Source organism: Cervus elaphus, chromosome 31, assembly GCF_910594005.1.
Source record: "Cervus elaphus chromosome 31, mCerEla1.1, whole genome shotgun sequence".
Taxonomy (NCBI): domain Eukaryota; kingdom Metazoa; phylum Chordata; class Mammalia; order Artiodactyla; family Cervidae; genus Cervus; species Cervus elaphus.
In genome coordinates this window covers 11,823,155-11,848,123 of record NC_057845.1, presented here as the reverse complement: position 1 = coordinate 11,848,123, position 24,969 = coordinate 11,823,155, and positions in this window count along the sequence as shown.

Here is a 24,969-nt window from a genome sequence, read left to right as displayed (position 1 = left end):
TAAAATACTTAGTTATTAATTTTTTGTTGCAGTATATAGCATACACCCTACAAGGCATATAAGTCACAAGTGATAAATTTTTATATGCATGTTTATATACTAATGTGTTTTGAATTTCTACTCACACACACATACACACACACTGTTTAACTGTAATCACCACCCAGATGAGAATACAGAATGTTTCCAGCATACCAGAAGGAGATCTTGGTTATTTGTGGAGGCTTTATGAATAGTGGAAGAACGAAGAAAAGCAAAAAACAAGGGAGAGAGCAAAAGGTACGTCCAATTAAATGCAGATTTCAAAGGATAACTGGAAGAGACAAGAAGGCCTTCTTCAATGAACAGTGTTTAATAATAGAAGAAAGCAACAAAAAGGGAAAGACTAGAGATCTACTCAGGAAAACTGGAAACATCAAGGGAATATTCTGGCCAAAGATGGACATGATAAAGGATTAAAACAGTAGAAACCTAGTAGATGCTAAAGAGAATGAAAGATAACATGGAAAAACTGTATTAAAAAATATCTTAATGAATTGGATTACTTCCATGGTGTGGTTAGTCACCCAGAGCCAGACATTCTGGAGTGCGAAGTGAAATGGGCTTTAAGAAGCTGTTAATAAAGTTAGTGGATGTGATGAAATTCCAGCAAAACTATTCAGGTCCCTAAAGGAGGATGCCATCAAGGTTTTACATTCATTATGTCAGCAAATCTGGAAGACCCAGCAGTGGGGACAGGACTGGAAAAAGTCAATCCTCATCCCAATTCCCAAGAAGGGTAGTACCAAAGAATGTGCTAACCATTGGACAATTGCACTCATCTCCCATGCTGGTGAGGTCATGCTTAAAATCTTGCTTGCTAGGCTTCAGCATTATGTGAACCAAGAACTTCCAGATGTCTACACTGGGTTTAGAAAAGGAAGAGGAACTAGAGATCAAATTGCCAACATTCTCTGGATCATAGAAAAAGCAAGGGAATTTCAGAAAAATACCCGTGTTTTATCAACTACACTAAAGTCTTGGAATGTGTAGATCATGACAAACTGTGGAAAGCTCCTAGAAAAATGGGAATACCAGAACATCTTACCTGTCTCCTGAGAAACCTGTAGGCAAGTCAAGAAGCAACAGTTGGAACCCTGTATGGAACAACTGATTGGTTCAAGATCAAGAAAGGAGGACAACAGGGCTGCCTGCTGTCACCTTGCTTGTTCAACCTTTATGCTGAGAAATGCTGGGCTGGGTGAGTTACAATGTGGATTTGAGATAGGCAGGAGAAACATCAACAACCTCAGATATGCGGATGATACCATTCTAATAGCAGAAAGTGAAGAGGAACTAAAGAGCTTCTTGATGAGGGGGAAGGAGGAGAGTGAAAGAGCCAGGTTTAAACTAAAGATTAAAATAACTAAGATCATGGCATCTGGCCTCATTACTACATGGCAAATAGAAGGGGAAAAGGTGGAAGTAGTGACAGATTTCCTCTTCTTGGACTCCAAAATCACTGCAGAAGGTGACTTCAGCCATAAAATCAGAAGACGATTGCTTCTTGGCAGGAAAGCGATGACAAACTTAGACATTGTGTTGAAAAGCAGAGACATTACTCTGCCAACAAAGGTCCATATAGTCAAGGCTATGGTCTTCCCAGTGATCACGTAGGGTTGTGAGAACTGGACCGTAAAGAAGTCAGAAAGCCAGAGAATTGATGCCTTTGAATTGTGGTGCTGGAGAAGACCCCGGAAAGTCCCTTGGACAGCAAGGAGATCAAACCAGTCAATCTTAAGGGAGATCAACCCTGAATATTCACTGGAAGGACTGATGCTAAACCTGAAGCTCTAGTATTTTGGTCATCTGATGCAAACAGATGACTCATTGAAAAGGTCCCGGATGCTGGGAAAGATGGAGGGCAGAAGGAGAAGAGGGCATCAGAGGATGAGATGGCTGGACGGCATCACCAATGCAATGAACACGGACTTGGGCAAACTCCAGGAGATGGTGAGGGACAGGGAGGCCTGGCGTGCTGCCGTCCATGAGTCACAAAGTATCAGACACGCCTGGGCAACTGAACAACAGCAACAATATGGTCTAGGAGTCCCACTCCTGGGCGTCTATCTGGAGAAAACCATAATCGGAAAGGATAACGCACCCCAGTGTTCACTGCAGCACTATTTATGGTAACCAAAATGTCCATGGTAACCAAGCAACCAAAATGTCCATCAATGGATGAATCGATAAAGGAGATGTGGCATATTTACATGATGGACTGTTGACTCGACCAATTAAAAAAGAATGAAATAATGCCATTTGCAGCAACATGGATGGACCTGGAGGCTGTCATTCTAAGTGAAGTAAGCCATGCAGAAAACTTTACAAGGGTTTTGCCTCTTAGATCCACCCCACTTCTTTAATTGCAGTTACCTTTCTATTTGAACTTGGGGAAATTAGTGGCAGAAATAGTCATTCCTTCATGGGCAGAATTTAATTTTTTTGTGTATTGATTTATTCCCAGAGAACTTTAAAACTCATTGCACTTTGTGTCTGTATACATTATGGATTTTGACTCTAGTTCTTCAGTTTTCCTGTCTTTAGTCCCCCAGATGCTATTGTTATATTGTCTGCTAACAGAATGGGCAATCTTTTGGATGGGTATATAAGCTATATATTCCTATATGTTTATTAATTAATATATGATTATTAATTAAATATTAACTCACTTTAATTACATTATTTAAGAATTAATATTTTAGCAATAGTATTATAAAAATAGTAATTTGAGAAGAAGTGATTTACAGTGTTAGATACACAAGATCAGTGTTAGAGCTGATCTTAAGTTTCTAATTACTCAACTATTCAAGCTTCCAATTTTCATTCAGCTATATTTTGTGACTTCTACTTTTAAATTGTTCTTAATTTATTTTCTTAACACATCATAAATGTTATTAGGGAACATAGCCCTTGTAGATAATTAACAGAATAAACTGTTAGCGTATCATATGTGTATTTATGCCCTGGGGCCAAGACTGTCATCTATTATTTTAAATAATGTGTTCAAAACATTTAGTATTATATATTATGGGAAAATAAATCCCCAAGGAATAAATAATTTGCTTTTAAGATTAAAATGCTTTATCTTCCTAATTAAAAATGTTGATCCTAAGAAGCTGAAGCTAAATTTGCTTAGCTTCTGCATTTTTTGTGTTGTTTTGTTGTTTTAATGGGAGGAAAAGAGAAATTGCCTAATGTTGGCTTAAGCATATGGTCTTATCTAAGGAGCAGTCATAAGTTTTAATAGAAAGTGTAGAACATTAAAAATAGGATTTGGGGTGCTGCTTTCTTTAGCTTGGTTGGAGGACAGAACAATTACACAGTGGTTTTATGAGCACTCCTGATGTGTAATATTTATTTTTATTTGCTCTTCATTTATATTTAGTACATGCTGTAAAACTGCATAAGGCTATCAAGTAACTTTAGAAGTTGTAATAGGAAACAGTTCTTAATGAAAAAAATTTTTTTTAAAGATTCACTTTGAAGTGTATTAAAGACTCATTTGGCTGAGTCAAGCAGCCTGTATGCATCATAGATTTAATTCAGACACATAATAAAACCTTTCCATGTGCTTGCAGAAATAATACAAAGATCAATAACCTGAAAGGGGCAGTGGAATGAAAATACATAGTAGATGAGGCTCATTTTGTATGAGACAAGAGAAGAGAAGGAATATTTAAGGCTTGGTGACAGATTAATACAGTCTGCTTTCCATTTTGCCTGCTGTATTACCAGAGAGTTGCATCTATTTCCAGAATTTTAATCAAAACCACTGAAGGAGAAAAGTGGGCATTCAGAAAAACGAACCTAGTGAATGACTAAGGACTTTCAGCAAAATAATATATTCTATATGGCCTGTTGTCTTTCTTGATTTTATAAGGACCTCATCTTTGAATTTTGTTGGACAATTATATACCTAGTCAGTCAGTGAAGTTATAATAAATGATGAGACTATCATGATACCAAGAAAACTTTCTTAATTTTTGCCTTTCATTACTTTCCCTATGGACAAAATTAGAATTGAATTCATGAAACCCCAGGGAGATTTGTACTTGTTAAAATTATTTTTGCTTTATCGATCAACTATATGGGTAGAACATCCACAGTTTTAGTACAATAAACCTAATGTCAAAGTTGTGGTCATAAAGCTGATGTCATAGCCATGGTTTGAACATATTGCTTTGAAGATAATTAATCAAAGGAATACCTACTATGAGTCATGAAACTGGCAGAGTTATAAAGATAAATAAAATTATCCATTTTAGTCTAGCATCAGTGGATACAATTTAAGTGCATTCAGAAAATAAAAGTCATGCAATTTAACATGTTTCATACAATGTTTATGTTATACTTTGAATAAGCTGATTTCAGTACTTATTTTGGTTTCTAACTATGTGACAGATACTCTCAAAAACTGAGTATTTACTCTTGAATTTCTAATTTTTTATATACTGTTGATGGGAAATTGCAATAGTGATGTCATTTATGGTCAGTGCTAGAGTGCTTATATTACTGAATAGCATTCGGAATATGAGATGACATTTGTACTTCCAAGGAGAGTGCAGAAGCAATTTTAAAACGTAAGAGGAAGGAAATCTCAGGAGCTAAATTTAGTCCTTCTTTGTATTTCCTCAGTCAGTGCCTTTCCCCGACTCCAGCGTGAGTAGCAACACACATCCTTTCTGGTCTTAACACTAGTTCTGTCGAGGACAGGGAGTGAATCGGGAGTTTTTAGTTCCACCAGGAAGTAGTAGGTGATATCATTTTATAGATATACAGTCCTGGTCATTTTTTGGCTTGGATAGGCTGGGCATCCCACTGTTGAGGTAACAGGTGGACTTGGGTCATGGACTTGGGTTTACCACTGTGTCTCTAGCTCCTCTTTCCTATAGTGTTTGGCTTGTGACCCAACTGGAATTCCCATCTGTGAGGCCAGGGCCCCGGTGTTTCCCACGTGGTGCTATATTATCCTTCATGTACTATCAGCTACTTGGTTGGCATCCTTCTCCGAGCATCATCAGAAAACAATTAATCTTGTCACTTATGTTCCTATTAGTTCATTCCACGCTTTGGATTGGACCTTCCTGAGCAGTTGTGCCTGTGTGAACCAAGCTGATTTCTCTAAGTGACCTTGAACAAAATATATTAATTTGTTGGGTACTTGGTTACTCCTACACAAAATTGAGTATTCAGTAGTCTCAAATATGAAGTTTCCCTCTTCCCCTCTTCAAGGAAATCCTCGTATTTTGTGGTGGAAACTGTCTGAGCCTCAGCAATATTTTGCAGAATTTTGGAAGTTCTTTAGTATCAGACTTTGAATCCCCAAACTACCAGCTGGGTTCACCCTCCAAACATTGTACAGTGTCACTTCCATAAGATTATATTAGAAAGATAAGCACCGTCACAGGGTCAAAAGTATTTATCAAGAAAAAATACTTATTTGGCAAAGCCAGTTTTTCCTTGATTATATCAAAATGGTCTTTAGCTAGCCATGAGATATGCTCATATAGGATTAATTTTTTAGTAAAAGAAGATGCATATGAATTCTGATTTTTATTGCCTCTTTGGCAATGGCAATAGAATGTTTCTGTCAGAAAAATCTGATTAAATACACAGTTTCTGCAAGTATCACCATTTTGGAACTGGGTTTTATTTTGCACACTGGTGTCATCACAGTAGGGCACACATTTCTAATTCCTTTTTTGTTCCTTTTCAAACAACTTTATGTCTCATAATAATATTGTTGTTAAGGACTTGGAAGCATGAATTGAAAGCTTTACAAATTATTATTATGCCTTTCACTGAGAAAGGAAAAAAAGTAGAAGGTATGAAAAACCAGGTACCTCTTGACTGTGAGTTAAAATTTTGGGAGCCTTAACTTTATACCTCTGCTTTTGGCTAATTTAAATAATCTATAGTAAGACTGAGTTAGAAAGTGAGCCCTTCTCTGGCATACAGAGGGAGTGATTATGATGATTAACTAGAGGCATTTTCCCTGGATTGTATTCTTGGCTCCAGCACAGATTTTATTGGATTCCCTTCCTAAGCCACCATCCACTGTGTTATGAACATACATCACTTGCCATAGCCAGGCAGCTGGGAAATGCAGCATGCTATCTACTCTGCTGAGGAAAAATTTCATTTTCAAATCTCTTATTTTATATTCTTACGACTTGTGCACAAGAACATTCTGCACTCCCTGGAAGTTAGAGTTTCTCAGTTTCATTATCAGACCTGAGTGATCTATTCTTTTCACACTCACACAATGGTGTTCTACATTCGGACGATTATTGAGTGTACTGCCAACTGGTCTTTCAAATATATTCTTCAAATCCTGCTCATACTTGAATAATGTCATCTCTATCTTCAGCATTTGTTCATGGCTGAAGAATGAAAAATATTTGCCTAAAAATAAGTTATATAATAATTGAATGTTACTTGAAGCAGTGCATATGATATAAGTTGGCATTTTTAAATGTAGTATATTGATATGCACATAAGTGAAATTTTGTGAGGGTAACTATAATAAAAAAACTAAGATAAGGGCATCTGGTCTCATCACTTCATGGCAAATAGATGGGTAAAATGTGGAAACAGTGACAGATTTTATTTTATTGGGCTCCAGAATCACTGCAGATGGTGACTGCAGCCATGAAATTAAGATGCTTGCTACTTGGAAGAAAAGGTATGACAAACCTAGACAGCATATTAAAAAGCAGAGACATTACTTTGTGGACAAAGGTCCGTATAGTCAAAGCTGTGATTTTTCCAGTTGTCATGTACAGATGTAAAAGTTGGACCATAAAGAAGGCTGAGCACTGAACAATTGATATCTTTGAACTGTGGTGCTAGAGAAGAGTCTTGAGAGCCCATGGGCAGCAAGATCAAATCAGTCCATCCTAAAGGAAATCAACCCTGAATACTCATTAGGAGGACTGATGATGAAGCTGAAGCTCCAATACTTTGGCCACCTGATGTGAAGGGCAGACTCATTGGGAAAGACCCTGATGCTGGGAAAGATTGAGGGCAGGAGGAGAAGGGGCTGACAGAGAATGTGATGGTTGGGTGGCATCACAGACTCAATGAACATGAGTTTGAGCAAGCTCTGGGAGATGGTGAAGGACAGGGAAGCCTGGCGTGCTGCAGTCCATGGGGTCGCAAAGATTAGCGACTGATCAAGAACAGTGGTGTTAGTAAGGGTAGGATGAATTATGCTGCAGTAACAAATTAGCTCTGAAGTCTGGCTTAAAACATACAATAAAGTTTAGATACAAAAACAGATTTATGTAATGATCACACAGACTCACAGATTACACAGGCTCAGGCAACTCTCCAGGGCAGCTTCTTTCTATGTGATGACTGTGTGATGACTCGGGAACCCAGTCTGGTTCTTCCATTTCAACACATGGCTTCCAAGGTTGCTTCTTAAACAGAAGAGAGGCTTTTGAAAGCCATAGTTTGGAAGTGACCTAAATTACTTCCACTTCAGTTTCATTGCCTAGAGCAGGGTTTATCAACCTTGGCCCTGTCGGCATTGGGGCTGAATGCTTGGTGTTGTCAGATGGTCTTGTACTTGGTAGGATGTGCAGCAGCATCCCTGGGCTCTTTATGCTAGATGTCAGGAGCACCCTCTACAGCTGTGATAACCAAACATGTCTCCAGACGTTACTAAATCTCCCCTAGTGGAGTGGGGTGGAGAGGTGAGGGGAAAAATTACTCTTGATGGAAAACCATTGAACTAGAACTAGTCATTCAGCTCTAACTGCAAGATTGTTGAGGAAAATGGTCTTCTTGTGTTCACAAGAAGGAAAGGAGAAGCAGATGTGGATATGCACTAATATTCTGTAATACATTGTTGTTCACTTGCTAGGTCATGTCCAGCTCTTTGTGACCTCATGGACTGTAGCCCACCAGGCTCCTCAGTCCATGGGGTTCTCTAGGCAAGAATACTAGAGCAGGTTGCCATTTTCTTCTCTAGGGGAACTTCCTGGACCAGGGATTTAAAAACATGTTTCTTGCATTGGCAGGCAGATTCTTTACCACTGAGCCACCTGGGAAGCTCATTTCTGTAATACATTAGCTAATGGAAATAGAGAAATTTCAAAATTTTACTATATTTTGTATATCTAAATGTATATGAAAATGTTAGTATGTTTAAAAAAAAGAAAATGTTAGTATGTTTTAATTTCAACATGAAACAAAAAATATTCCATGTTCAAAGTAAATTTAATGACTCTTAAAAACTAATTAAAATTTTAAAGTATAAAAAGCACTGCTTCAATAAAATTTATATATTAAAAAAAAGCAGTGAAAAATAAATTGAAAGAATTATTAAAAGAAGTTGAAATTATAACTTTTGTATTTGATAAGAGACTTAAACATTAGCTATAATGTAAATATGAGCGTTAGAGAGAACAAATTAGTGCTACTCCGAAAACTTGTTTAGCATCTCTGAGCATATGTTTAATGTTGAAGATAATTTCTTCTTTGACATTAAAATAGCCATTTCTAGGATAGAGTAGTTAAATGTATACTTGTTCATGCATGTTGGGACCTTGGTAATTTGCTTTGTAAATGTGTTGCTAAATTGTATGTATTAGTCATGGAATAAGGAATGTATATTAGTACAAGATAATTAGTCAGAATGCTTCCAGTTATAAGATAGAAACCTGGTGGAATCATCCTCTGGGAGAGACAGAGAGAGAGAGAGAATGATTGATTTATTAAAAGGAGTTTTTGTTGTACAATAGCAAAGCTTTATTTCTTGTTCATGTTACATTCTGATTGTGTCTCTGGTGCACATACATTCTCCTTCTGGGAACTAGGCTGAAGAAGCACCCCTGAAATAATTGTAGAACCAAGTTATGGTTCTTAATACTTTTGCTTGTATGTATCTTATTCCCTTTGCATATATTCTGTCAGTTAAAGTAAGCCAAGTGGCCAAGACTGATGACAAAGGGTGAGAGAAATATCACCTCCTACAGGGAGACAGAGCAAGTGACATGACCAAGCAAGGAACATAGAGTCCTCTTTCAGAGAGGGCCACATATCATTGTGAACAGCCCTAAAATCTCAACAGAGGCTGAGATTAATCACTGAAGATGGGTACAGACCTAGAACTGGGGGCACATCTGTGACCATCTCTGCTTCTTCCAACTATGGCAAGTAGGATGAAGTAAACAGCAGTCCTGAGTTTACATTCTCCTTGTTAGGAGCAAAAAGAAGGATTCGCTCCAGGAAGTCATTCTGAGCATCCCTGGCAAGCTGATTTGTCAGAAGGAACTTTTGCTTAACAATAGCGTGGCTGGTTGACCCTACCCAGATGTCCACTCTACATGGTTAAAAGTAGGATACTGAGATTCTAGCTTGACCATCATCATGTCTTAAGTGGGGAAAGTTTGTTTACCTCGAGGAAGGCAGGAGACAGTGTTGATAGAAGTAGGTGCAGGTGCAGGGAAGACCAGAAAATATGCCCCCTGGGTATAGAAATGGAGTCACTGGAAGGAAGTAGGCCATAATATAAAGAAAAATTAAAAAGGTGAACTTTCCCATCTTCGTTTAACTTTTCCCAATTCCCATAGTTACACAAAAATCTTTGCCACAGTAAAGGGGCTGCAGAGAGCAGAAAAATAAATTTGGGGGGGGCGGAAATAATTCCCTCAGTGCTTCTTATAAACCTTTGAATAGAAATCCAGAACAATAAAAGCTTATTGCTCCATTAAAGTCATATTGTTAACTTGGCAAAGAAGATAACTTAAACTTGTTTTACTCTTGTTCCCAATTAGTATTGATTTTTTTTTCCAAAAATTCTTCTGATACACTGAAATTCCTTAATGTCCTGAGTTGAAAAATGATCAGTGAACCAACAATTATACATTGTAGCCATTTCTAGACATGTCTGAGATAAAGAGGAGCTCAAATTACAGTCATCGACTTTGAAGTATTTGCAGGTTAGAAGTAGAGACAGACACATTCACATGAAGAGATAATAGCAAATACCAAATGGATAAAGACAATGAGTTGTTCATAGCCGGGGCTCTTACATGAGTTGGCTGAGATAGTGTAAGAAAATGAGAACCCTGAGATCTCAGGGGCAAGGCAGACAGTTGGGGCAAGTTTAGTATGACACTCATTGTAGTACAGGCTCCATCCCCAAAGGGACATGTCTGTCCTAGCAGGTAGGTGAACTGTGATGTCAGAAGGATTTAGCAGCAGGTTCTGAAAGTTTAAGTTTCCATACTAGGACAGTGGTTCTCCACCCAGGGTAACTTGGCCTCCTCAGGAAGATTTGGCAATGTCAGGAGATCATTTTGGTTGTCACACCAAAATGGGAGGAGGTACTATTGGTATTTAGTAGGTAGACCCCATGGGTTCACATCCTACAGTGCACGGGATGGCCCCTCATAACAGAGAACGTGTCGTGTGTCATGCTAAGTCACTTCCGTCATGTTCAGCTCTTTGCGATCCCATGGACTGTAGATCACCAGGCTCCTCTGTCCATGGGATTCTCCAGGCAAAAATACTGGCGTGGGTAGCCGTTCCCTTCTCCAGGGGATCTTCCTAACCCAGGGATCAAACCCAGGTCTCCCACATTGCAGACAGGTTTTTTTTTCACTGTCTGAGTCAGCAGGGAAGCCCAAAACAATGACCCAGCTCAAACTGTCAATAGTGTTCAGTTTGAGAAGCCTTGCATTGGAAAGTTCAGTGGAAATGAGGTAGATTTGGACAAGGGTGAAATGTGAATAAAAGAATCAGTATATATTAGAGTCATTGCAAACGATGAACCTGTGGGACTGTGTGTCTGATACAGTAGAGCCTATAAAGTTTGTCCTGAAATTTCTCCATTTCCATTCCTTACATTTCAATTTGGGCCCACATAATTGGCAATTTTTTCTTGACTGAGGGAATACTAACAATACTATAACAGTTGGAAGGAAACTTAGAGGTAATTTAGATCTCGAGTCAAGAAAACTCATGTATCGTCAATACCCAGACTAGTAATCAAATATCTGACTTAGATCAGGTGTAAAATTAAAAGGTCCTCTGTGAGCTGAGAGGACCCAAAAGACACAACACTCTAGTAGCAATGAGCATACCTACCACCCACTTTGGTAGGTTTGAATACCTTTCTCTAATAAGAGGAACCAAGGTTCCTGAGAAATGGATGATTCTAGGACTTGGGAAGAAAATGTAAAACATGAATCTTGAGCATCTTATATTATCAGAAAGTATGAAAGAGCTTGAAAAAAAGGTTCATAAGAAAGAGCTTTTAAAAAGGTTCAAACCCATGTTGATAGGAATGTGTCAAAGAATAGAATCCAACTGAAAAAGCTTCAGAAAGCAAATGCTAGGACAGTCCACAAAGTGTAAAATAAATATCCATGAGTTCATATTGGAATAAGTGATGGAATAAATTTTAAAAGGAGAAAAGACACAAATCTCCCATACAGAAAGAAATCCAAGTAATTTGTAGAGATATTGTGCATGAAGGGGCAAGAGCATAACTCCCCACTCCTTAAACAGGGTTTCACATAGTTACTTCCTTCTAAAGTATATAGTGTGGAAAGAAAGAAAAAATACCTTTACAGTGGAATAGCCTAACAAACATTACTTCAGCCAGGTGATCAGATCAATATGAGCAGTCATAAATCATGTTGACAGTAAGTACTGTTGATAGGATGTCATGAGAATGGTTCTTTACTTCTGTGATCTTCCTCCCCCAAACTTACAACTCTGGCCTGTTTATGAGAAAAACATCAAACAAATTTCTATAGATTAGCATCCTACAAAATACCTTGCCAGATTTCCTCAAACCTGTCATGGTCATCAAAAACAAGGAAAAGTGTGCAAAAATGTTACAGCCCAGAGGAGCCCCAAGAGACATGATGACTAAATGAAATGCAGTATCATGGATGGGATCCCAGAACAGAAGTCTTAACTGAGTCTAAACTTGTACTGCTCACAGCACAACAAGCCAATACACTGAGAGGTGAGTTGTTGGGGCAGGGGGTAGTGACTTTGTTTGGAAAAACAGAAGACCAAGAACATGGTGAAGTACTGTCCCAAAGAACTGTCTTACCTGAGTTAGAATTAAGGCTTTTTTATACTAAAAGGGCAGGGGGTGCTGCTGACTGTTGCAAATTTCTGGGGGCAGGAATCGTTTGTTCTTGCACCTAAGTTCTTGCATCTATGTTTGGTTACAATGTACCATAAGCCTCCAACAAGAAGAATGTTATTCTTCATTCTGCAGCTTTTTATCTCTATATAAATGGAAAAGTGTTATACTTTTAAAGGTCATAGCCTTGAGAATGGGCTATTCTATATATTTCAGGCTATAGGCAACTTGTTTTTTGTTTTTTTTTTTTTTTTTACAAAAGGTGCAGAGCCAGCATGACTAAGCACAGGCAACAGAACACAAAGATTAGAACTAAAGGAATAAATCCAATCTATTCCTGGTATCTGGTCAATTTTTCAGTAAATACAAGACTATTTAAAAATGATGTCTATGAATTTAGAAAATATATTTTTTTCTTTTTTTAAATTTATTATTTTTTTAATTGAAGGATAATTGCTTTACAGAATTTTGCTTTTTTCTGATGAAGGAGTAGGGCTATGATATACTAGAAAGTGAATGTTCTGCCCATCTGGCATTTTGAAGGCTGACAAAAAACAATGGATTTGGCTTGCAATGAAACCTGTCCATAGGTGGCAAATTTGCCACCCTTGATCTAGTCAGGCTCCTTCAATAATAGGATCAGAGTCCCATCATCAGTGAAGGGTTTACCAAAGTCACACAACTATCAATTGCAGAGTCAGGCCCCAGAAGTCGCCTTCCTTCACTTCTGGCCAGTGCTCTTTCCTCTCTAAGCCTGTGCTGTTGAGGTGATGCTGTATCAGTGAAGGTGGCAGACGGTAGTGACCGACAGTTCATCTTTGCTCCTGATTATAGATGGGTGTGAACAGACCAACACCGAAACCTGTTGCAAGAGAAAAGCAAAACTCAGGAAACAGAATTCTAAACATGTCTACGAGAAGGGCAATTTTATCTTTTGTCAAGCTTTTTTAAAAAAAACAGAGTACAGTAATTCTTTATCTTGTCATGAAGTTAACAGTAGCTAAAATTGATGAACAAAGAATAGTAAACTTGTGGGTCTATTTTCTACCATGGTAATGAGGATAGAATTTTTAAAATCTGGGGAGTTATAAAAAAATCTGTAATTTTTTGAATGTTACACAATGAGATATTTAAGTGGCAGTCAAAATGCAGCTAATTCCTAACTTGGCCAAGCTATAATTTTCATGACTATGGACATGACAGAACTTAATGATAAAGTTAGGAAAATGTTGCTGTGGTTGAATACTTTGATGTTATTAATGCACTTTAGATGAATTGATATTCTTATAAATGAGAAATGAGCATAGCATATGAACATAAAATAGGTTTTACAGAAATGTTATTAATCTTTTAACATGAGAGTATTCTACATTAATCACCAGTTTGGAAATTGACTATTTTTATTTTGAAAAATTGGCTATAATTTTAAAGACCTCTAAAGGCCAAGTATTGATTTTTAAAAAAGGCATACTTAGTAGAAAGAAAATGTGTTTTTCTTTCACCATCAAATCAAACCCTTGAGTTTGACAGATTGGTCCAAGTTCCCATCTTCTTTCTGTTGTGTTAAAACTTGGCAATAGTTCTGAGAATTTGCTATGGATTATCTCATTTAAACTTTAATATCAATACAACCCTCAGAGGCAGAATTACAGCTTTATGACTTCAAAGATGTGAACACAGAAGATGACAGCTAGTAAGTGGCAAAACTGGGACTTCTGTACTTATCGTCTATGTTCTACTGACCTACTTTAGTTGTTTATAAAAATGAAAAACTGATCATATCATATCTAGTTAAAACCCTGCAAAGACTTCCCATTTCTTTTAGAAGCAAGACTCAGGAAAGTCTTTCTTTATAAATTCTTGCTACTCATCATCTCCCAGACAATATCAGGTGGCCTTGTTATATGTTTACATATAACAAATATCGCTAAAATAATTATCTTGTAATTTTTATTTTACAGTGCTTATCACAAATCTAATTGTGTATTTGATTATTTATTCAATAGCTTTTATCCCATAGCCAGTAAACTCTTTCAGGACAGAGACCATATAGTTCATCACTCTTTTCCCAGTACTTGGAACAGTCCCAAGGACATAGCCTATTATGGAGAACATTTACTGAAGGAATAAATGGTAAAGAACAGTCTATTTAAACAGGACAGCATAAGATTTAAATAGAATTCCTTAGACTACTTGCCTTACTCTATAATCCATGTGGAGGACTTACTAATATAGTAAGACTTTTTTTACCATCATAATTAAATGTGTTTGGATTGAGTTCTAGAACTGAAATCTGTTCTTCATTCAGTGATATAAAAAGGGGGCCTAAGTATATCAAAGTTTGTTTACACGTTTTTCTATTTATTATTTTTTGACATTATCACACCAAGAAATATCAGATTGTTGTAATCATTGCCCTTACTATTGTCTAAATTGTTTTTAATTGTTTACTTTTTTGTTATAGGAGTTTTCAAATATATGTATGTTTACATATACACACATATATTTTCATATATATGAATATATAATATCATATATATATGATATTATATATACATATATATATATATCACTTTGCAGACAATGGTCCACATAGTCAAAGCTAGGGTTTTTCCAGTAGTCATGTATGGATGTGAGTGTTGGTCCATAAAGATTAATGAGTGCCACAGAATTGATGCTTTAGAATTGTGGTGCTAGGGAATACTCTTGAGAGTCCCTTGGACTGCATGGAGATCAAACCAGTCAATCCTAAAGGAAATCAACCCTGAATATTCAGTGGAAGGACTGTTGCTGAAGCTGAAACACCAGTGTTTTGGCCCCTGATGTGAAGAGCTGACTCTTGGAAAAGACCCTGATGCTGGGAAAGGTTGAAGGCAAAAGGAGAAGGGTGCAACAGAGGATGAGATGGTTAGTTAGCATCACCAACTTATTGGGCATAAATCTGAGCAAACTCTGGGAGGACAGAGGAGCCTAGTGTGCTACAGTCCATGGGGTCACAAAGAGTCAGACATGACTTAGCGACTGAACAACAGCATATGTATTCAAATATATACATATACTTTAAAATACATGTAAATATATATTTGAAAATTTCCATAATTTCCATAAAAATTCCATTGGAATAACTTTTTATTATGGGACTTTTCAAATATATACATACATATTTGGTATATACACACACACATATATATGTTTTATTTACATATATATGTCAAAATTAAGGTAAGAAATGCTCAGCAGAAAACAGGCTGAGAGAGTAGGCCCTTGACTATGTTAAAGGGAACCTGAAACCCACTGATGGGTCACAAGCTCCCTTCTGAAATTACCTCTATGTCAGCACAGTCCATGTTACATCAAATATGTTCATTTGTGAGGCAGTATACTAAAAGTTTCTTGTGCCTTTTTCATCCTTGTACCCCCAGTGCCAAGCACAGTGCCTGGCATAAGGTAAATGTCCCCCAAAATTAAACTATTAAAATTAAAAAACATACATATATATGTGTATTTATATATGTATACACACATATATACATATATATCTATATGAAGAGAGAGGAGTAAAATAAACCCTATATACTAATTATGTAGTTTCAGCACTTATTATAATAATATTTGGCCATTTTTGTTTCATCAATACTCCCATCCATTCCCACTTCTAAATTGTTTGAAAACAATTCCCAGACTTATCATCTTATTGTAAATAACTCAGTATGTTTCTCTATAAGGAAAGGATTTTTAAATCTAATACATTTATAATACCATTATAAACATTGGATATTTCTTTGATATCATCAAATCTGTTTTCAGTGTTCACATTTGCTCAACTGTCTTACAGAAATTAAAAATTATTTTTCCCTTTATTTTAATTGGGTCCTAAATAAGATGCATACAGTGCAAATGGTTGGTATCTCTTTTAAAATATAGAATTCCTTTCTCTTCTTTATTTTCTTATTACCTAGAGTCAAATAAATCATCCTCACTTGAGAAGAAGTTTAACCAATGATATTTACCCAAAGGCAATTTTATGCCTGTATCCACCTGAAGAATTATTGGTTCTATAAAATATTAATAACTAGTGTCCCTAGCTGTCACTTGCAGCATTTTAAATTAGAATCAGATAATATGATCCTTGTCAAATGCCATATGGCACTTGTAGCCAGGATGGAGGGAGGAAGAATTTTGTGAAGAAAATAAGTTTTCCCTCTGGTAAGCTGGGTAAAATTTTTCAACCAGCTTATTGTTTTGGCTATTCCATGGTTGATGGGAAAGACTAAAGAAAAATGTGGATTACCTAAAAGGATAATCACCATTGTCTTTTAGAGTGTCGCAGTTGATAGGATTTTAAATGTTTTCTCTACTATTGACTGAAGCAGAGTATGAATGGGTGACGGAATAACATACAAAATGCAGGAAGAAAGCCATCTAGTCCAAGAAGCTCACCGAAGTGCAATATATAATCATGACTATTTCCTCCTCTGCAGACATATGAAGAGATTAATGATTGGGAGAAGGCAGAATAAGACAAATATTTTCAAGAATATTTTTATTTTTATTTTATTATTTATTTCTTTTTAAGAATATTTTTAAATGAAATTCACATTGTAGTGATTTTGGATTTTGTGTACTTGCTTTGTCTAGATGGCTGACATCTCCCATTTTTCAAAATCTGCCTATGGCTTGGTTTGTGCTAATAAATTCCCTCATCACATCCATCCATTTGTCATGTACAGGATTGTTTATCCTTAGACTTTTTGAGGGTTCCATTTACTTATTCTGGTTCCATAATGCACTGCTTTTAATAAATAGAGAAGCTGTTACTGACTCATTACAAGTAGCTTTTCCAGTTGCAGTAAAGAGAGGATGCTTAAATTAAAAGCCCTTACATCCATGAGAGCTATTTAGGGTTCCAGCTGTGATTTTAAAACAAAGCAAAGGGATCTATCGTATATAAATATCTGATACTGAACAATGAGTACTGAGTTCTAGTCAATTCATTCATTTGTGCTTAGTAATCATTCATTATGTTCTAGGTCAGTGGTTCTTTGACTTGACTGCCAATTACATTTACTTGTTAATCTTAAAACAAGATGAAATAACGATGCTTGATTTTCTTGCTCCATAGAGTCTGGTTTAATTGTCCTGGACTGGACATGGGCATCTATCTGTTTAAAAGCTCCCTGTGTTTCCCATGTAGATCAAGTTTGAGCAGCGTTGTTCTAGATACCAGATACAGGGCAAACCAGGAAGATGATAAGGAAACATGTTCTGGAGTGAAAAAGAAGGACCGTAAACAAATGGCTTAGATGAATTCATTTAATGCTCAAATCAACAAAAAGGTAGAAATACAGGGAACGTGTAGAGAGGCCCTAAGGGGGAGTTACTTCAGATCAAATAGGCAAGGGACAACCTTTTGGGGTCAGGTGAGCCTTCTACTGTGTGGATCACAATAAACTGTGGAAAATTCTGAAAGAGATGGGAATACCAAACCACCTGATCTGCCTCTTGAGAAATCTGTATGCAGGTCAGGAAGCAACAGTTAGAACTGGACATGGAACAACAGACTGGTTCCAAATAGGAAAAGGAGTACATCAAGGCTGTATATTGTCACCCTGCTTATTAAACTTATATGCAGAGTACATCATGAGAAACGCTGGGCTGGAAGAAGCACAAGCTGGAATCAAGATTGCTGGGAGAAATATCCATAACCTCAGATATGCAGATGACACCACCCTTATGGCAGAAAGTGAAGAGGAACTAAAAAGCCTCTTGATGAAAGTGAAAGAGGAGAGTGAATAGTTGGCTTAAAGTTCAACATTCAGAAAACTAAGATCATGACATCTGGTCCCATCACTCCATGGGAAATAGATGGGGAAACAGTGGAAACAGTGTCAGACTTTATTGTTTTGGGCTCCAAAATCACTGCAGATGGTGATTGCAGTCATGACATTAAAAGACTCTTACTCCTTGGAAGGAAAGTTATGACCAACCTAGATAGCATATTAAAAAGCAGAGACATTACTTTGCCAACAAAGGTCTGTCTAGTCAAGGCTATGGTTTTTCCAGTGGTACGTATGGATGTGAGAGTTGGACTGTGAAGAAAGCTGAGCACTGAAGAACTGATGCTTCTGAACTGTGGTGTTGGAGAAGACTCTTGAGAGTCCCTTGGACTGCAAGGAGATCCAACCAGTCCATCCTAAAGGAGATCAGTCCTGGGTGTTCATTGGAAGGACTGATGCTGAAGCTGAAACTCCAATACTTTGGCAAAGAGCTGACTCATTGGAAAAGACCCTGATGCTGGGAGGGATTAGGGGCAGGAGGAGAAGGGGACGACAGAGGATGAGATGGTTGGATGACATCACCGACTCGATGGGCATGAGTTCGAGTAAACTCCGGGAGTTGGTGATGGACAGGGAGGCCTAGAGTGCTGCGATTCATGGGGTCGCAAAGAGTCGGACACCACTGAGTGAGTGAACTGAACTGAACTGAACTGAGAATTGAATGGGAAGTTGAATGAGTTTATTATGCTCAAGAGGAGTGGAAAAGGAAAGTTAATTCTTTAAAGATTAGTCAAAATATGTCAATATCCATTTTAGTGTTAAGAGCTTTATTTTTCCCAGAAAGTTAGGACTCAACATTTTAATAGTTTAATTTTTTTGGACATTTACCTTATACCAGGCACTGTGCTTGGCACTGGGGGTACAAAGATGAAAAAGGCACAAGAAACTTTTAGTATACTGCCTCACAAATGAACATATTTGATGTAACATGGACTGTGCTGACATAGAGGTAATTTCAGGAGGGAGCTGGTGACCCATCAGTGGGTTTCAGGTTTCCTTTAACATATTCAAGGACCTGCTCTCTCAGGCTGTTTTCTGCTTAGCATTTCTTACCTTAATTTTGACTTTTGCCTTCACAGTTTAGAAAGCTGGCTTTAAATGAAAAAGCTGCCTTTTGTTAAGCAATTGCACTGATCTTCGGATAGAATTGATCAATTGAGTAATTTAGCATAAGAACATTTGCTTCTCTGCTAGGGACAGTAGTGATTCAAAATGAACAAAATGTAGGTAATTACTTGGATAAATTTAAGGAAAAGCCGGTAAAACAGAAAAGAACATAGTCAATCACAATGCAAAATTATAAGTGTTATAATAAGGTGTGCAAACAGTGTGTGGTTGAGTGTAGGAAGGCGTGAGGAACTTACACTGATAATAAACCTTGCTGCTGAGATCCAGGGTACCTCAGGGGGCTAGTGCTGACTCTATTCATATTTACTCTTACAAGACTGGTGTGACGAAAATAAAGTGGGTCTTGACAGAGCCTCAGCATCAAGGTGATGAATTAGGTCATTAGTCCATTATTTAAGGACATCTTGGGAGACAGAGGAATGTTTATCCTTACATAATCAGTGAATTCATTCTGACTTTGTTTTTCAGTGTTTTTTCTTTTTTCTTTTTGCTGTACTTTACTTTCACTTCAGTGGAGAAGGGAATGGCAACCCACTCCAGTGTTCTTGCCTGGAGAATCCCAGGGACGGGGGAGCCTGGTGGGCGGCCGTCTATGGGGTCGCACAGAGTCGGACACGACTGAAGTGACTTAGCAGCAGCAGCAGCACTTTCACTTCAGAGGCAATTCTAGGTGATTTTTAATGGCCCATTAACACCCCGAGGTAACATTTTGTGATTGGCTTTTACAGAAACCATGAATAGGACTTAACAGAGAAATAAGTACAGATGAAAACAGAAGATGAATAATAAGAGTAGTTTCACAGCACTTTTCCACCCGGTAACTTAAAACATCTTGTGATGCAAATAAGGATGCTGAGAATTCCCAGTGGGAAGGTGACAAAAATCATAGCTTCCCCTAAGAGAGGGAAAACTCCCTGAGAATCTCTGTGGAAGAGAAAAGTGAGGTGATATAATTGTTTTATAGTGCCTCTAAAAAATATCCTTGAGGAAAGAGTCTTTGTGCTAAACCAAATTTTCACAGTAACTGTTGGTTATGGAGACTTTCATTACTTATAACAGTAGTAAACCTTCAATAAGTATCTGTTATTATCAGTATCATTCAGCCTTTGGTTCAGTGGTAAATCTCCAGACTGGATCTCAACTGTGTATACCAAAAGGTTCCCTGTTTTACATAGAGTTATTCTACATTTTCTATTTGATCCCATTCTTCTGTTAATTGACTTTACTCTACTAAACTGACTGTAAGATTGATGTGGGCAGGGACCTCTATCCTAACACACAGGTTGCTCTTAAGAACATAGTATTGTTTGCACCTTAATTGAGGTATCATTGAGATACAGGAGCTGTGTACATTTAAGGAGTACAACTTGATGTTTTGATGTATGTATTCATTTGAAATGACCACTACAGCCAAGCTGCTACCATAACCCCACAGAGTTACCATTTCCTTCCTCCTTTCCTCCCACTTTCCCTTCCTGCTTCCCTCCCTCCATTTCTCTGTCTCTCTATCTCACTCTCACTTTCTTTTTGTGCTGAGGAAACTTAAAACCTACCCTCTTAGAAAATATCAAGAATGCCAGATGGTTGGAGCCATCAAATTTTCTGTGATCTTCTCTCATCTCCCCTAGGTAAAAGACAAATATGTTTATTCTTTCAATGTCTCCATGAAAAGCCATTATAGTATTCTGCAGTTTGCATGTTTGTTGTTTATATCTGCCTTCCTCATGAGATTATAAATCATGTAAAGGCAGAGGCCATGCAGTTTCATGTCTTTTTCCTCTGGGCCTATGAAAATTTGTAGCCACGAAGTGGAGACCCAAGAGATGCAGACTGCATGGAATTTGATCATTACATTTTCCTGTTCAGCATTCAAAATCTGTCTTCTGGGACAACAGTTTCTTGACATAGAGAACATTATGTGGTTGGTTGGTATTTTCTTCGTTTTGAGAACTAAATCTTATTATGTACTCAGAATTTCTTTATCTTATTTTTTTCCATCTCAAGAAAATTTTCCATCTTGTTCTGATTATTACTTGATTCAAAATCTGTAATTTTTTTCTGTGAAAAGAGTGAATCTCAATCTTGCTGTTTTATTTGATACATTATTAAATTACTGTTTCATTTATTTTAAAGGAGATTAAAAATAAGAAGCATGATGAAAGCAATGGAGATTTTGTGGCAAAATATTTTCTAGAAATGTTTCACCAGGGAGTAAAACAAGCAAATAATGTATTTCTCTCTAGACTTCAAATGCTAAAACTAATGCCTTATGTTCTAGTGATCAGTAATGAGACCATAATATCAAGCTTCTACCTTTCACTGTAGTGAGCTGGACTCCAAGAATTTACTTTCAAACATGAATACCATAACAAAAGTCTTATATTCAATAAGCAATCGACATTTGCAGAAGTAGAAGCAAGGCTACAGTTCATCCATTTATTTATCAAGGACACAATATGCACTCAGATGAGTTTGTTAGAAATTTCCTGCCTTTGAATATTACTGGGGTACATTTTCACTTATAATGCTTTACAATGTCAGAAAGAAAAACAACACTCACCCTGCAGAATTTTCAATTTGTTCTTTTCTCTGTTTTGATTTCCCTTCTCTCACTGCATTCTGGACTTATTTTTCAGGATTTGTTTTAAGGCTCTTTTCTTCTAGAAAGACCCTGAAGACCTTGAAGTCTAGTTTTCTGTAGCAGACACTATGGGTGCTCAACAGCACCCGCCTCCCCTACATTTCTGTACTATAGAGACCTCAAAGAGTAATACTTACATACCCCGTCTCCCCTGCAGCTATAAGTGATCATGTGATAGAGTGGGGACCAATGAACCATAGAGGAAAGTCCTGCTAAGAGAAGCAGTTTGCCTTCTCTTCCCCATCCTCTTCCTCCTTAGAATATGCAAATAATATTGGTAGGTCCAGAAATCACTTTGTGACCCTGAAGAAACCAGCCACACGCTAAAGATGGCAGAGCTGACATATAGAAGGAGCCTAGTTCCTTGATAACATTATTTAACAAATACACTAGCCCCAGACCATCTCCTTTTGGATTTTTTTTTCCTGTGAGATGAAAATCAATTACTTAAACAGCAATCAATTTTCTTCTTTGCTATTCCCAGTATAATACATTTAACCAGTGTCATCTTCCATTCATCCATTCCAGACTGAGTTGAATTTAGAGTTCAACTCTCTCTAACTGTAGGATGTGGAAAAAATCCAGTAGATTAGATATCCTCCTTCTGTCTTTCCTCTTTCTTCCTTATTTCCCTCCAATTTAAATTCTACTATTAGTTTTACCATTAGATTTAATGTAATACATTTCTCTGAATTTCTTCTCTTGAATATGTGTTAGGTATTTTAACGGACTAGATCTGATAGACAGAGTGCCTGATAAACTGTGGACAGAGGTTCATGACATTGTACAGGAGACAGGAATCAAGACCATCCCCAAGAAAAATAAATGCAAAAAAGCAAAATGGCTGTCTGAGGAGGCCTTACACATAGCTGTGAAAAGAAGAGAAGCAAAAAGCAAAGGAGAAAAGGACAGATATACCCATTTGAATGCAGAGTTCCAAAGAACAGCAAGGAGAGATAAGAAAGCCTTCCTCAGTGATAAATGCAAAGAAATAGAGGAAAACAGTAGAATGGGAAAGACTAGAGATCTCTTCAAGAAAATTAGAGATACCAAGGGAATATTTTATGCAAAGATGGGCTCAATAAGGGACAGAAATGGTAGTGACCTAACAGAAGCAGAAGATATTAAGAAGAGGTGGCAAGAATACACAAAACAACTGCACAAAAAAGATTTTCATGACCCAGAAAATCATGATGGTATGATCACTCACCTAGAGCCAGACATCCTGGAATGCAAAGTCAAGTGGACTTTAGGAAGCATCACTACGGACAAAGCTAGTGGAGGTGATGGAATTTCAGTTGGGCTATTTCAAATACTGAAAGATGATGCTGTGAAAGTGCTGAACTCAATATGACAGCAAATTTGGAAAACTCTCCAATGGCCATAGGACTGGAAAAGGTCAATTTTCATTCCAATCCCAAAGAAAGACAATGCCAAAGAATGCACAAACTACCACACAGTTGCACTCATCTCACACGCTAGTAAAGTAAAGCTCAAAATTCTCCAAGCCAGGCTTCAGCAATATGTGAACTGTGAACTTCCAGACGTTCAAGCTGGTTTTAGAAAAGGCAGAGGAACCAGAGATCAAATTGCCAACATCCACTGGATCATCAAAAAAGCAAGAGAGTTCCAGAAAAACATCTATTTCTGCTTTATTGACTATGCCAAAGCCTTTGACTGTGTGGATCACAATACACTGTGGAAAATTCTGAAAGACCATCTGACTGACCTGCCTCTTGAGAAACCTGTATGCAGGTCAGGAAGCAACAGTTAGAACTGGACATGGAACAACAGACTGGTTCCAAATAGGAAAAGGAGTACATCAAGGCTGTATATTGTCACCCTGCTTATTAAACTTATATGCAGAGTACATCATGAGAAATGCTGGGCTGGAAGAAGCAAAAGCTGGAATCAAGATTGCCAGGAGAAATATCAATAACCTCAGATATGCAGATGGTACCACCCTTATGGCAGAAAGTGAAGAACTCAAGAGCCTCTTGATGAAAGTGAAAGATGAGAGTGGAAAAGTTGGCTTAAAGCTCAGCATTCAGAAAACTAAGATCATGGTATCTGGCCCCATCACTTCGTGGCAAATAGATGGGGAAACAGTGGAAACAGTGGCTGACTTTATTTTTGGGGGCTCCAAAATCACTGCAGATGTTGATTGCAGCCATGAAATTAAAAGATGCTTGCTCCTTGGAAGGAAACTTATGACCAACCTAGACAGCATATTAAAAAGCAGAGACATTACTTTGTCAACAAAGGTCCGTCTTAGTCAAGGCTATGGTTTTTCCAGTAGTCATGAATGGATGTGAGAATTGGACTGTGAAGAAAGCTGAGTGCAGAAGAATTGATGCTTTTTAACTGTGGTGTTGGAGAAGACTCTTGAGAGTCCCTTGGACTTCAAGGAGATCCAACCAGTCCATCCTAAAGGAGATCAGTCCTGGGTGCTCATTGGAAGGACAGATGCTGAAGCTGAAACTCCAATACTTTGGCCACCTCATGCGAAGAGCTGACTCATTGGAAAAGACCCTGATGCTGGGAAAGATTGAGGACAGGAAGAGAAGGGGACGACAGAGGATGAGATGGTTGGATGGCATCACCAACTTGATGGACATGAGTTTGGGTGGACTCCGGGAGTTGGTGATGGACAGGGAGGCCTGGTGTGCTGCGATTTTGGGGTCGCAAAGAGAAAGACACAAATGAGCAACTGAACTGAACTGAATTATTATCTATGATAACATTTTCCTGACGCCTTGTGCAATCCTCAACAAATGTATGTTTACCATCTTTGTGGCTTGTTGGTGGATTTTATGTCATATGAGAAAAATGAATCTCCAAGACTTTAAAGGTCTCACAGAAGAATAAGTATATGAACATGCATGTTTTCAAAATTCTCTTTGTTTACAGCTACTGCATTGTGTTTGGGTTTCTCTGGAGATGATAAGTTAATATAAGTTGAATATTTGTCCAAATAACAATGAATCTTTGTAGTGTAGAATATATATTTCAAGGATCATGCCTCAGATTCTAGTTCTATTCCAATAAGCACTTGAATGAACTCAAATTATTGTTTCAACTTCTAATTTATAAACATAAATAGAAATATTTGACTTAGTCTTTTCAGTGGGTTGTAGAGAGAATCTATTAAGATACTAAATTGAAATAATACAAGGTACTTGGTAAGTGCAAGATTTAATACTATT